Consider the following 16,299-nt stretch of genomic DNA (forward strand, 5'->3'; position numbering starts at 1 on the left):
AAAACCTAGAACAAACCCAGTTAGTATAAAGTAGGTTATCATCGAAATAGCCTTCTGTAAAGTTAGCGTGTCTTCTGCTTCCCTGTTTTTCCATTTGCCTTGAAAATAGGCGACTTTGTTAATAGGTTATTTGGGGTGTTTTTCGCTTTTGGGTTTACTGTTGATTTATGATTAGATTTATGGCATGCAATTGGTTCGTAATATTTGCGCTAATCTTGAAGTCAGGTTCCCCTTTTAAGCCGGCTACCCTCTTTTCAGTCTTTAGACATCTTTGTTTGTTCCTTCTTTGTTTTTGTGGTATATATGATTATCCAATGTCAGTTGGATACATGTAATTATTTTGAAAAAATAATTAAAGATTATGATTGATTAATTTTTATTTTAAGTCCACTGTTTGTAATAAACTGGGTCCACCTGGATAGATGGGATATGAATATTGAAAATTAATCTTATCCGACATCAATAACTTATAATTCCGGCTTAGTTGAGTGGTCAATTTGGGGATTTAGAATTTGATTTTCTGTGTTTAAGATTGATTATTTGTATTTATTTAGTGGCTTTTTAAACAAATACTAATACAATGTTCGAGCCAAAGTTGATGGGTTTAAATTAAGCAATAAGTGATACATTAGAGCCGCACCCGATAAGTTTCTTAGACAATTTTCAACTATATAATAAATAGAGAAAGCCTCTAGAATGTAACTGGTAGGACTTATAGAGCATCAATAACATCATCTAAGCAATCAAAAGTGCCAAAATTTAAGTTGTGTTGGATGTCACTCCTGAGATTACAATGTGCAGCCTAAATTAATTTTTGTCAGGGTTATTAATGGAGGTTAGAGTTATGGATGGCCACAGGTTGATTCATCATGGATGGTGGTTTTGATAACTTGAAAGTTATTATTTCTTTTTTTTTTTTAATTGGTTTTTGGGTGAAGAAAAGCAGCAAGTGAAGTAAACTTATATTTTGATCTTCCCAAAAGGAAAGCATCACAAGAACCCAACCAATAGTTCTATTCCTTCCCAATAATAGTATTATTGTGCTGTCTATTTTCACTTAAAATATAGAAAGGATGACATGTGGCTAGGGATGCGTAGAACATTAGAGTTTCTCACTGATATTTCACGACTCACAAGCTTAGCACATCCGTGACTAATCTGATGTAACTTGTAGTAGTACTTGATTTCGATTTTTTTTGTCTGATACGACTCACAAGATGGGGTATGGATATTGAAAATTAATCTTTTTGCTGTACCAACAATGTACCTCTTTTTGCTGCCCTTAGTCACACATCTCCGCGAATTGGGTGGCCAATCCAAAATTTGGGTGGCTTTTCATATTCTGAATGTTGCTTACTCTTTTCTTTGCTTCCACCATTTAAAATAAAGCTAAAGATCTAACAAAAAAGGTACACTAAAGTAACCAGAATATTGAGTCTTGGCTCTTGACATCTGCCTCTTCAAGTGTTTTTAAAGTCATCTTGTTATCTATATTACTTCAAGATCCTTTTGCTTTGTGCTGTCCTCATGTTTCTCTATTCAATTATGCATATTGTATAATTTTTTAGCACACTCTCCTTCCTTTTTCTTTTGGATTGATAGTTGTTCTGCTGAATTCCTTTCTTTTGGTTTTATGTCATCCACAATTAAGAAGAAATATGCAAACTGAAGTATCAACTTTGGCTTAGAGTATGTGTTACAGGAGCTGCTGCACATTACGTGTTTCTTTTTTTCATTTTTTGTTTAAGTTTCTCATTTCTGGTATACAAAGAGTAGTAAATTATTTATTTTAAGAACCAGTAATTTCAGCTGTACAATATTAACAACTAAGACTACATTTAAGTGTACATGGATAGCGAAATTTAGAAGTTAAAACTTACGAAAATATCAGTTTATCCTTCAATGGAAATAATATTGTTCTTACAGTACATTATCCTCTTCCATAGAGGCTTCCCGCAACAGTTGAAGCTACAGGTGCTCCCCGAACAGCTGGTATACAGAGATAAAATGTGTTGCAAAAAGTATACAGTGCAATAACATGATAATTGCTCAGTCATAGCTTAAAGCCCCATAAAAAACATAAGAAAGCTCACTCTTGTGATGAATGCGAATTATCTACTATTTTCTTCAATTGGAGATGTGATTATATGAAATAAATGTGCGTACTGCTGTATTGTTTGTGCATCCTATTTGTTTTTTGGTACCTTTCGCTCATCTGAGATGTGCTGATGTAAGCTTTAGTGTTACCAATGGTGTGTGTTATTACATGTGTTTTGAGAATGATATTGGAAGTTGATCATTAATAAGATATAAATATGTAACGACCCAACTGATCGTTTTGAGTATCTGCACTTCGCTCGGTGATTTAGAACCAAACTCTGTATTTCGAAGCCTTTAGAGCCTCATGCTATCCTTCTTTGATTTGCGTGTGCAGTCCGGATATTGACCCGGGAGGCTTATATGCTAAAAAAACTAATAAAACTAAATTTTTTGCCTAAAAAGTTAATTTTAGTTGATTTCGGTCAACGTTTTGAGTAAATAGACCCGGACCCGTATCTTGACGGTCCCTATAGGTCCGTATTGAAATATGAGATCTGGGCGTATGCCCGAAATCGAATTCTGAGATCCCTAGCTTGAGTTATGAATTTTTATTGAAAATTAAAAGTCTGAAAAATCTAATGTTCTTAAGAATTGATTGAATGTTTGGCATTGTTGATATCGGGTCCGTATTTTGGTTTTGGAGCCCGTTACAGGTCCAATATAATATTTTTGACTTATTTGTGAAATTTGGTGGGAAACGGAGTCGGTTTGACGTGATTCGGACGTCCGGTGGTAAAATTAGAGATTTCAAAGCTTTCTTGAAAATTTCATTTGATTTGGAGTCCCGAGGGGCTTGGGTGTATTTTAGGATCATTGGTTGAGAGACTAGTAAAGTTAAGAAATTTGGGAGTTTGGCCATGGTTAATATCGGGTTAAGACAACCTCTTTTTAGTGTTGTGAGTGCGCGAGTAGGTCCGTAGCGTGTTTTATGATTGAAATTCATATATGGTTTGTGTCCTGGAGGTTCCGGATGAGTTTTAGGGTGGTTTCAGATCATTTCGGAGAAGTTTGGGTTTTGCTGGGTTCTGGTGCTACACTGTTCATTCGCAATTGCGAACCTTTTACGGCAATTGCGAAAACACTGTTCATTCGCAATTGCGAACCTTTTATGGCAGTTGCAAAAACACTGTTCATTTGCAATTGCGATAACACTGTTCATCCGCAATTGCCAACCATATACGGCAATTGCAAAAACACTGTTCACTTCACAAATGCAAGTTTTGTTCGCAAATGCGACATCTGCATCCTATTAAGTGCTGAGAATTCCGAGTTTTGCTTCATTTTTCATATTTTTGAACCCTAGCTTCGAGGTGAGGCAATTTTGAGAGGGGATTTTCATGCCAAATCATAGGGTAAGTATCCTTAGTCAATTTTCAACTATATTTCATGATTTTATACAAGATTTAACATCGAATTCATGGGAAAACTATGAAAAAATATGGGGATTTTGTCAAAGTTTTGAAAAATGAAAATTTGAGATTTTAGAGTCAAATAAGACCCGGATTTGAAAACAAAATACATATTTGGACTCGTAGGCTATGGGTAGTCAAAACCTACCTTTGGACCCGGGTTTTGACCGGGCGGGCCCAGGGTTTGACTTTTATTGACTTTTTTGAAATTGAATAAACATCATAACTTTATTAATTGAAATTGTTTTCTCTTGCATTGTGTGGTGTATTCAAGTCGTCATTTGCTAGATTGAGTCGAGCGGAGGGGAATTTGTAGAGGAAACGGCTAAGTTGAGTGTTGAGTTAGCCGGATCGAGGTAAGTGTTTTGCCTAACTTTGTTGAGGGAATTTTTCCTCCTATTTGTCATTGTTTGCGGGGGTGATACATATATGAGGTGACGAGCGTATATGTATGTGCCAGGGTTAATCATGCTCGGGGGTTGGATTATGTTACATTTATGTTTGTAGAATTTCGTGACCTCTTGCTTCATGCCTTACTTGACTCTTAGATACCAAGAACAAGATATTAAATGATAGAAATCAAGACTTAGCTTATTATAACTTGATCAGAATTGACTTAAATTCTGAAAATACATTGATATGTCTAATTCGGTTATCTCCATGCGAAATCATTACTACATTACTGTGGCCGATATTCTTGAGATACTAGACTATATAATTGTGTTGTGGATCATTTGTGAGATTTGTGGTAGTATTTGAATAATACAGTTCTTGAAGGTTGTTGGATCATTGTTGACTTGGAAGGTTGTGGTTGGGAATTGTTTGGAATATCTGTTAAAACACTCTCCTTGATGTCATTTATGCTTCTTGCCTTGTTTGTCATTGTTATACATATGTTTGGTAAGGAAGAGTGTAAAGCACGAAGGGTAATGCTGTGCCATTGTTTATACATTATCATGTGAGGGAGAGTGTAAAGCACGAAGGGCACGAAGGGTGATGCCGTTCCATATTATTGAGCGTAAAAGCACGAAGGGTGATGCCGTGCCATTTCATATATATTGTTATGCTTGTATGTTATTGTGAGGTCATGGCACGAAGGGTGTTTCCGTGTAGGTAAGGACGAGGGACATGAATTATGATGTGATATTTGTTTCCTGTGCATACATTTGTGCCCTTACCTTGAGATGTTATTGTCGCAATTAAATATTCTTAGTGATATGTTGTTATTGTCCCGTACTTGACCTCTATCTCAATTGTTGTTGTGTTGTCCATGTCTTTTACTTGCATATGCCATGCCTATTTCCCGCGTTGAAATTATACTCATGTCATACCTATTCTGTAGCAACCTAGTTTAATCATTCCATCATGCCAGTCATTCATGCCCTTACTTGTTAACTTGTAAATATCACGTGTTTCCTTCTTATTTGTCATATTTATACTTAGGCCTCCAATATACTAGTTAATCGACATTGATACCCCCCTTGCTTTCCAATTGTTGTTATTACTCACGTGCTTTCCATTTAGTCCTTTACTGTTGTCCACATATATATATCCTGGTCCATTGTTGTTACTTGTGTATTTCCTACTTTGTAATTCCTATTTTTGTATTTTCGTCATATGGTTGGTTCTGTTATACGTTTATTTGGAAGGATGAGTTGAACGCATGAAGGGTGTTGCCGTGCTAATTGAATTGTACATAAATTTATTTATACATAGTGGGGATGAGATAAAAGTACGAAGGGTGTTACCGTGCCATGTGATTTGATATTTTGGATATACTTCTCATACTAGGAAAGATCGTAAATCTTCCACTGTGGTTCCTTTTAGTAATTATTGACTGTCTCGCCGAGTTGTATATAATACCTTTATCTATTATGCTTTGAACTGCTTTACTGCTAATCCAATATACATGTTATAACAATAAGCATCTTTTAACTAAAAGCCTCGTCACTACTTCGACGAGGTTAGACAAAATACTTACTAGTACATGGGGTCGGTTGTACTGATACTGCACATTGCGTGCAGATTTTGGATCGGAGCTGTTGGTGACATCGGTGCTGGTTCGAAAGATGTTCGTGGGTTTAGATATAGCTGCTACTTGTCCTTGGTGACTTAGGTTATTGCTAATCTGTTTATGTTACCTTCAAACATAACGTGTATTTATTTGTATCTGTTTTGAAATTCTAAATCTTAGAAGCTCGTGATTCGTACTACCAGGTCTTGGGTAAATTTATAAATGTTCAGTTTTCTATTTTTTATTCTCTTATAATCTCAGTTGAATTATATTTTCTGTTAGTTGGCTTACCTAACGAAGTGAGTTAGGTGCCATCACGACTTGTGATTTTTGGGTCGTGACAGAATATACAAGAGGTGAAGGTTTGCTTTTGCAGTTAACCTTTGTGGGTGAAGAACTAATATTTTCTTGTACATTTGTATTATATTTTTAACTTGTCTGTATTAATATTTTGGTAACATCATTTTATGATTACATAAATATATATAGGAGACAAATATCCAGACAATACTTCTCGATGAACATGATGTGGAAATATATATTAGAACAAAACAAAAGCTACTACATCATAAATGGATGTGAATGATCATATTACATATTTTAAAATTACAAGTACATAATAATATTATCTACCTTAGTTAAATTGATTATTTTTGCCTGTTTAGAAGAGTTTAAGGTTCAGGATAACTTTACCATTATTTAGTGCTCTGACCGGAAAAATTGATTTTGGATTCAGTTGGTTGACGACATAAAATTACACAGAGCTCTCTCACTTATATAAGAAGTACAAAAATCAAGGTGTGCTACATTGTCACGATCCGGATTTTCCACCATCGGGAGTCGTGATGGCGCCTACTGTTGGAGCTAGGCAAGCCAAACATTTAAACCTTTTCAGATAACAACATAACAATAATAAAATGACGAGTCTTTAAATAATGCGGAAGTCTTTTAAAACATAAATAACTGAAAAACCCAAAATGCGGAAGCTTAACATTTCACTACCCAAGACTGGAGTCGCTATATCACGAACCACTAAAGAGTACTACAAACAAGTCTGAATAAAAAAAATACATAATGTCTGTCTCGGTACAAAGAAACAAACAGAAAATATGGAAAGGGACTTCGGCCTGCGAACGCCAGCTATGCTACCTCGAATGTCCCTGGACTGGAAACTCGCTCCCAGAATGCTACTGCTACTCAAATGCTGCTCCAGCACCTGGATCTGTGCAAAAAGATGCACAGAGTGTAGCATCAGCACAACCGACCCCATGTGCTGGTAAGTGCCTGGCCTAACCCCGGCGAAGTAGTGACGAGGCTAGACAGGACTACCAAACCAACCTGTGCAGTCCAATATATATATATATATATATATATATATATATATATATATATATATATATATATATATATATATATATATATATATATATGCAATAAAAGGGAAGAATACATAAATTAAACAGTTAAGAGGGAGGGAAGCATACTATGGGGGAGTACAGTCCGAATATAAAGTCAACAATTTAAGTAAGGAACAGGGCAATAACAATAATTAATGAGAGCAGGAAAATCAATAGTGCACGGCATCAACCTTCGTGCTTTTACTCTCATTTTCACCAAAAGCAATCAAGTAAAGTGCACGGCATCACCCTTCGTGCTTTCCCTCACATAACTCTCATATCATGGCACGGAATGATCCTTCGTGCAATTACTATCAAATCAGAGCACGGAATGTCCCTTCGTGCATATATAATCAAAACATGGCACGGAATGACCCTTCGTGCAAATATAATCAAAACGTGGCACGGAAAGACCCTTCGTGCAAATATAATCAAAACATGGCACGGAATGACCCTTCGTGCATATATAATCAAAACATGGCACGGAATGTCCCTTCATGCATTACTAATCAAAAACATGGCACGGAATGTCCCTTCGTGCATTAATAATCAAAACATGGCATGGAATGTTCCTTCGTTAAATAATAATCAAAACATGACACGGAATGTTCCTTCGTGCATTAATAATCAAAACATGGCACGGAATGTTCCTTCGTGCATTAATATATTCTCAACACAAATCGTGCACGGCATCAACCTTCGTGCTTTATCACTCTTCCTCACCCAAGCAACAATCACAAACAATGGGGTGAGGGGATAGACAAACAGTAATAGAAGTCCCGGTAAGGGAAAACACAAGTAAACAGCTAAATCCCGGCAAGGGAACAACAACAATAACTTTCACATCCCGACAAGGGAGAAAATCACTATACGAACACAGCCCAGCAAGGGAATAATCACATTTCTTTCTCTTTCTTTCATTTCTTACTCAACAATTACTTTAGCATTCGAGCCAACGCTCCAAAGAGTTCACAAGTCATAATTCTTTCTCATACCCTTCACATTATATAGAAATCATCAATTACACAAGGAAGGGTCACAATAAAATCAAAATAAGCATAACTAAGGACTCACGGTCATGCTAGACACCGGTTTATAGATACTCGTCACCATGCCTATACACCGTACTCAACAATTAGCAACTAGCAAACAATACTCTAATCCTATTCCCTCAAGCCAAAGTTAGATCAAACACTTACCTCGAATGCTCCAAACTCAACTCAATCCTCTAGTATAGCTTTACCCCTCGAATTCACCACCAAACCGCTCGAATCTAATCACAAATTACTCGAATGTATCAACAACTGCTAAGCGAATCAATTTGAATGCATGAAAAATGAATTTCCCAAAGTTTTACTCAAAAATTCCCAAAATGCCCCCGGGCCCACGTGGTCAAAACCCGAGGTTCGAACCAAAAACCGATTACCCTTTCCCCCATGAACTCAGATATGTGAGTTATTTTGGAATCGGACCTCAAATTGAGGTCCAAAACCCCCAAATTTAGGAACCCTAGTTCTACCCTAAATTCCCAAATTCCCCCATTAAAATCTTTGTTTTGAAGTTTGAAATTATGTTTAAGGATGTTAAGGAGTATAGAAAATCAGTTANTATATAATCAAAACATGGCACAGAATGATCCTTCGTGCAATTACAATCAAATCAGAGCACGAAATGTACCTTCGTGCAAATATGATCAAAACATGGCACACGAAGGATCAACGGAATGATCCTTCGTGCAAATATAATCAAAACGTGGCACGGAATGACCCTTCGTGCATATATAATCAAAACATGGCACGGAATGACCCTTCGTGCAAATATAATCAAAATATGGCACGGAATGTCCCTTCGTGCATTACTAATCAAAACGTGGCACGGAATGTTCCTTCGTGCATTAATATATTCTCAACACAAATCGTGCACAGCATCAACCTTCGTGCTTTATCACTCTCCCTCACCCAATCAACAATCACAAACAATGGGGCGAGGGGATAGACAAACAGTAATAGAAGTCCCGGCAAGGGAAAACACAAGTAAACAGCTAAATCCCGGCAAGGGAACAACAACAATAACTTTTACATCCCGACAAGGGAGAAAATGACTATACGAACACAGCCCGGCAAGGGAATAATCACATTTCTCTCTCTTTCTTNTGACACTCTAATCCTATTCCCTCAAGCCAAAGTTAGATCAAACACTTACCTCAAATGCTCCAAACTCGACTCAAGCCTCTAGTATCGTTTTACCCTTCGAATTCACCACCAAACCCCTCGAATCTAGCCACAATTACTTGAGTGTATCAACAAAGGCTAATCTAATAAATTTGAATGCATGAAAAGTGAATATCCCAAAGTTTTACTCAAAATTCCCAAAATGCCCCCGGGTCCACGTGGTCAAAACCCGAGGTTCGAACCAAAACCCGACTACCCATTCCCCCATGAACTCAAATATATAAGTTATTTTGGAATCGGACCCCAAATTGAGGTCCAAAACCCCCAAATTTAGGAACTCTAGTTCTACCCTAAATTCCCAAATTCTCCAATTAAAATCTTTGTTTTGAAGTTGAAATTATGTTTAAAGATGTTAAGGATTAAAGAAAATAAGTTAGAAATCACATACGATTCGTTTTGAAGAAGTAGAATCGTTTGAAAAATCACCTCTTATGTTTTGGGTTTTGAAAAAGTGAAAAATAACTGAAAATCCCGACTTTATATACTGAACTGGAGACCCGGCGCGGACCGCACAAAAATGCCCCGCGGCCGCGCGAGGAAGGTGGGGAACCCACTCTCTGAACCTACCAGCGCAGACCGCACTGATTTGGTGCGCGGCCGCGCTAGTTGGGATGGACCAAAATTCTCATTCTCTGAATCTCCCAACGCGGACCGCGCTGATACGGCACGCGGCCGCGCTGGGCGACCTAGGACTACTGGCCCTCTGAACCTAGCCACGCGGACCGCACAGAAATGCATCGCGGCCGCGCGGCTTCCAGCGCGGACCGCGCGGAAATGACCGCGGCCGCGCTGGGGGCCTGCAACACCTGGACCTGCAAATTTCTGATACTTTTAAGTCTAAGACCCTCCCGGGGTCCACTCAAAACTCACCCGAGCCCTCGGGGCTCCAAACCAGACATGCACATAACTCCAAAAACATCCTACGGACTCATCCGTGCGATCAAATCGCCAAAACAACATCGAATTAGGCCTCAAGACCCATGATTCCTTCCAATTTCCATGAAACATCAAATTTACTGCTTCTAGCTCAAAACACGTCAAATGACGTCCAAATCTAACCAAACTTCACAGCAATTGCTTAACTCACATTTAAGACTTGTGCCGGGTGTCGGAACCAAAATACGAGCCCAACAGCACAGTCTTCTAAACAAATAACACTTTCCAATTCTTTACTTATTTTCAGAAAACAATTTCACGTAAAAATTCATTCCTCGGACTCGGGACCTTGGAATTTGATTCCGGGCACACCCCCAAGTCTCACATTTTCCTACAGACCCTCCGGGACTGTCGAATCACGAGTCCGGGTCTGTTTGCCCAAAACGTTGACCGAAGTCAAACTTAATCAATTAAAGCATCAAAATTTTATTATCTTTCTCACAAATTCATATTTAAACGTTCCGGCTACGCGCCCGGACTGCGCACACAAATTCGAGGCAACCCCAAGTGAGGTTTTCACGGCCTCAGAGATACAGAGTGAGTAGAAATACAGGTGATGGCCCTTTGGGTCGTCACATTCTCCACCTCTAAAACAACCGTTCGTCCTCGAACGGACAAGAGAAAGAAGTACATGAGTCAGGAAAAAGATGGGGATAACGGCTCCGCATATCAGACTCGGACTCCCAAGTCGATGCCTCAGGAGGCTGACCTCTCCACTGAACACGAACAGAAGGAAAACTCTTAGACCTCAACTGATGAACCTGCCGGTCTAGAATAGCTACCGACTCCTCCTCATATGATAGGTCCTTGTCCAACTGGACAGTACTGAAGTCTAACACTTGGGTAGGATCGCCGTGATACCTACGAAGCATAGATACATGGAAAACTGGGTGCACGACTGATAAGCTAGGTGGCAACGCAAGTCTATAAGCCACCTCACCCACTCGATCGAGAATCTCAAACGGGCCGATGTACCTAGGGCTAAGCTTGCCCTTCTTCCCAAATCTCATCACGCCCTTCATAGGCGACAATCAGAGCAATACCCGCTCACCAACCATGAAAGCTACATCTCGAACCTTACGGTCTGCATAACTCTTCTGCCTAGACTGAGCTGAACGAAGCCTCTCCTGAATGATCTTGACCTTATCTAAGGCCTCCTGAACTAAATCTGTACCTAATAACCGAGCCTCTCCCGGTTCAAACCACCCAACCGGCGACCGACACCGCCTACCATACAACGCCTCATAAGGAGCCATCTGAATGCTGGACTGGTAGCTGTTGTTGTAGGCAAACTCCGCTAAAGGCAAGAACTGGTCCCACGAGCCTCCAAAATCAATGACACAGGCTCGGAGCATATCCTCCAATATCTGAATAGTCCTCTCGGACTGGCCGTCCGTCTGAGGGTGGAACGCTGTGCTCAACTGAACCTGGGTGCCCAACTCCTGCTGAACTGCTCTCCAGAAGCGCGAGGTAAACTGCGTACTCCGGTCCGAAATGATAGATGCCGGCACCCCATGAAGGCGAACAATCTCTCGGATGTAGATCTCAGCTAACCTCTCCGATGAATAAGTGGCTGCAACCAGAATAAAATGTGCTGACTTGGTCAGCCTATCAACAATGACCCAAATAGCATCAAACTTCTTCCGAGTCATCGGGAGTCCAGTAACGAAATCCATGGTAATCCTCTCCCACTTCCACTCGGGGAGCTCAATCCTCTGAAACAAACCACCAGGCCTCTGATGCTCATACTTAACCTGCTGACAGTTCAAACATCGAGCCACATATGCAACAATATCCTTCTTCATCCTACGCCACCAATAATGCTGCCGCAAGTCCTGATACATCTTCGCGGCGCCCGGGTGAATAGAATACCGAGAACTATGGGCCTCCGCTAAGATCAACTCTCGAATCCCATCGACATTGGGCACACAAACTCGCCCCTGCAATCTCAAAACACCATCATCATCTAAGGTCACCTTCGTGGCACCTCCACGCTGCACCGTGTCTCTCAGGACACACAAATGGGGATCATCAAACTGCCGATCACGGATACGCTCCAATGATGAAGAACGAGGGACCGTACAAGCTAACACTCTGCTAGGCTCAGAAATGTCCAACCTCACAAATCGATTGGCCAAGGCCTGAATATCCAAAGCAAGCGGTCTCTGGCTGACCGGAATATAAGCAAGACTACCCATACTGGCGGACTTCCTACTCAATGCGTCGGCCACCACATTGGCCTTACCCGGGTGGTATAAGATAGTAACATCATAATCCTTCAGCAACTCCAACCACCTCCTCTGCCTCAGATTCAACTCCTTTTGCTTGAACAAGTACTGAAGACTCTTGTGATCGGTGTACACCTCACACGTCACACCATATAGGTAATGCCTCCAAATCTTCAAAGCATGAACTATGGCTGCCAACTCTAGATCATGAACCGGATAATTCTTCTCGTGGATCTTCAACTGCCTCGAAGCATAAGCAATGACTCTGCCATCCTGCACCAATACTGCACCAAGACCAATACGGGAAGCATCACAATAAACTGTATAAGGCCCTGAGCCTGTGGGCAAAACCAATATCGGTGCCGTAGTCAGAGCTGTCTTGAGCTTCTGAAAGCTCGCCTCACACTCGTCCGACCATCTGAACTGGGCACCCTTCTGGGTCAATCTGGTCATCGGGGCTGCTATGGATGAAAACCCCTCCACGAACCGGCGGTAATAACCTGCTAACCCCAAGAAACTTCGAATCTCAGTCGCTGATGCTGGTCGAGGCCAGTTCTTGACTGCCTCAACCTTCTTCGGGTCCACCTGAATACCCTCTGCTGATACGACATGACCCAGAAATGCAACCGAACTCAACCAGAACTCGCACTTCGAGAACTTAGCATATAACTGACTATCCTTCAGAGTTTGAAGAACCACTCTGAGGTGCTGCTCGTGCTCCTCCTGGCTGCGGGAGTGCACTAGAATATCATCAATAAAGACTATCACGAACAGGTCCAAGTATGGTCTGAACACTCGGTTCATCAACTCCATAAATGCGGCTGGGGCATTGGTCAACCCAAATGACATGACCAGAAACTCATAATGCCCGTACCGAGTGCTGAAAGCTGTCTTAGGGACATCAGACGCCCTAATTCTCAGCTGATGGTAGCCAGATCTCAAGTCTATCTTTGAAAACACCTTCGCACCCTGAAGCTGGTCAAACAAATCATCAATCCTCGGCAGTGGATACTTGTTCTTAATCGTCACTTTGTTCAATTGCCGGTAATCAATGCACATCCTCATCAACCATCCCTTTTCTTCACAAATAACACCGGCGCACCCCAAGGCGAAACGCTGGGTCTGATGAAACCCTTCTCAAGCAAATCCTGCAACTGATCCTTTAACTCTTTCAACTCTGGCGGGGCCATGCGATACGGCGGAATGGAAATGGGCTGAGTGCCCGGAGCCAGATCAATACAAAAATCAATATCCCTGTCGGGCGGCATACCCGGCAGGTCTGAAGGGAAAACCTCGGGGAATTCTCGAACAATAGGAACAGAATCAATAGAAGGGACCTCTGCGCTGGAATCGCGAACATACGCCAGATAAGCTAAACACCCCTTCTCGACCATGCGTCGAGCCTTCACATATGAGATAACACTGCGGGTGGCATGACCTGGGGTCCCTCTCCACTCCAATCGGGGCAAATCGGCAAAGCCAAGGTCACGGTCTTGGCATGACAATCCAAGATAGCATGATACGGGGACAACCAATTCATCCCTAATATAACGTCGAAATCCACCATGTCTAAGAGCAATAAATCAACACGGGTCTCAAGACCCTCAAACACTACCACACAGGAATGATGAACTCGGTCGACCACTATAGAATCACCCACCGGTGTAGATACATAAACAGGGATACCCAAAGCATCACTAGGCATAGCCAGGTAGGGTGCAAAATAGGACGACGCATACGAATATGTAGATCCAAGGTCAAATAGCACTGAAGCATCTCTAATACAAATCAGAATGGTACCTGTAATGCCTGCACCTGAAGACTCAGCCTCTGGCCTGGCTGCTGGCTGGCCTCTACCTCTGGCGACCTGAACTCCACCTCTAAGACCTCTACCTCCACCTCTAACACCTCTACCACCGCCTCTAGCTGGATGAGCAGGCTGTGGAACCTCCGGTGCCTGAATCATAGCACGAGAACTCTGACGCTGGAAGCTGCTATATACTCGAGGGCAATATCTAACAATATGCCTCGGATCACCACAAGCATGGCAAGACCTCGTATGCTGCGGCTGAGCACCCCTCAACATCGGGAAAACCCTCCTGTTGTGACCATACTCACCACACTCATAACACCTACACGAACGCTGCAGCTGAGGGAACTGAGGCTGACCCTGTCGACCTGAATGACCACCTGAAGTACCATGAGTGACCTGGAGAGCTGACTGAAAAGGCCCATGGCCTCTACCATAAGAACCTCTACCTCCTGACGAGGTACCACTGAATCTGCCTGCATGACGGGGCCTCTTATTCGACCCATGACCACCTCCCTGTGCCAGAGTTATCTCAACTCTACGGCCCACATTGGCCGCCTCCTGAAAAGTGATCTCACTCCCGGCCTGAGCCACTATACCCGGCTGACCAGCCACCGCTGGCGGGACCACTAGAAGCAAACCCGCTCGAATGACACCCTCTACAAGGCCTACCAATCGAACTAGAACATCCTGAAGAACCGGGGTGGCAATGAACCCTTCTAGGACCTGAGCTGGGCCCACCGGAACTGCTGGGACGGGAACCTCCTCCTCAAAATCAACCTGAGGCTCCGCCTCTAGGGCTGCTGCTCGGGGCTCGAACTGCTGAGCGGTGGATGAAGAAGCGCGTGTTCTCGCCATCTGCGAAAGAACAGAGTAGAAATTCAACCGGTGTTTGAGAAACAGAACCGCACGACAAGAAAGAATGAATGTGAAGTTTTTCCTAACTCTGTAGCCTCTGGGGGATAAATATAGACGTCTCCGTACCGATCCCTCAGACTCTACCAAGTTTGTCCGTGAGTAGCGAGACCTATGTAACCTAGAGCTCTGATACCAACTTGTCACGACCCGGATTTCCCACCATCGGGAGTCGTGATGGCGCCTACTGTTGCAGCTAGGCAAGCCAAACATTTAAACCTTTTCATATAACAACATAACAATAATAAAATGACGAGTCTTTAAATAATGCGGAAGTCTTTTAAAACATAAATAACTGAAAAACCCAAAATGCGGAAGCTTAACATTTCACTACCCAAGACTGGAGTCACTGTCTCACGAACCACTAAAGAGTACTACAAACAAGTCTGAATAAAAAAAAATACATAATGTCTGTCTCGGTACAAAGAAACAAACAGAAAATATGGAAAGGGACTTCGACCTGCGAACGCCAGTTAGGCTACCTCGAATGTCCCTGGACTGGAAACTCCCTCCCAGAATGCTACTGCTACTCAAATGCTGCTCCAACACCTGGATCTGTGCAAAAAGATGCACAAAGTGTAGCACCAGCACAACCGACCCCATGTGCTGGTAAGTGCCTGGCCTAACCCCGGCGAAGTAGTGACGAGGCTAGACAGGACTACCTAACCAACCCGTGCAGTCCAATATATATATATATATATGCAATAAAAGGGAAGAATACATAAATTAAACAGTTAAGAGGGAGGGAAGCATACTATGGGGGAGTACAGTCCGAATATAAAGTCAACAATTTAAGTAAGGAACAGGGCAATAACAATAATTAATGAGAGCAGGAAAATCAATAGTTGCACGGCATCAACCTTCGTGCTTTTACTCTCATTCTCACCAAAAGCAATCAAGTAAAGCGCACGGCATCACCCTTCGTGCTTTCCCTCACATAACTCTCATATCATGGCACAGAATGATCCTTCGTGCAATTACAATCAAATCAGAGCACGGAATGTACCTTCGTGCAAATATGATCAAAACATGGCACGGAATGATCCTTCGTGCAAATATAATCAAAACGTGGCACGGAATGACCCTTCGTGCATATATAATCAAAACATGGCACGGAATGACCCTTCGTGCAAATATAATTAAAATATGGCACGGAATGTCTCTTCGTGCATTACTAATCAAAACGTGGCACGGAATGACCCTTCGTGCATATATAATCAAAACATGGCACGGAATAACCCTTCGTGCAAATATAATCA

This window comes from Nicotiana attenuata, unplaced genomic scaffold, assembly GCF_001879085.1.
Source record: "Nicotiana attenuata strain UT unplaced genomic scaffold, NIATTr2, whole genome shotgun sequence".
Classification (NCBI taxonomy): domain Eukaryota; kingdom Viridiplantae; phylum Streptophyta; class Magnoliopsida; order Solanales; family Solanaceae; genus Nicotiana; species Nicotiana attenuata.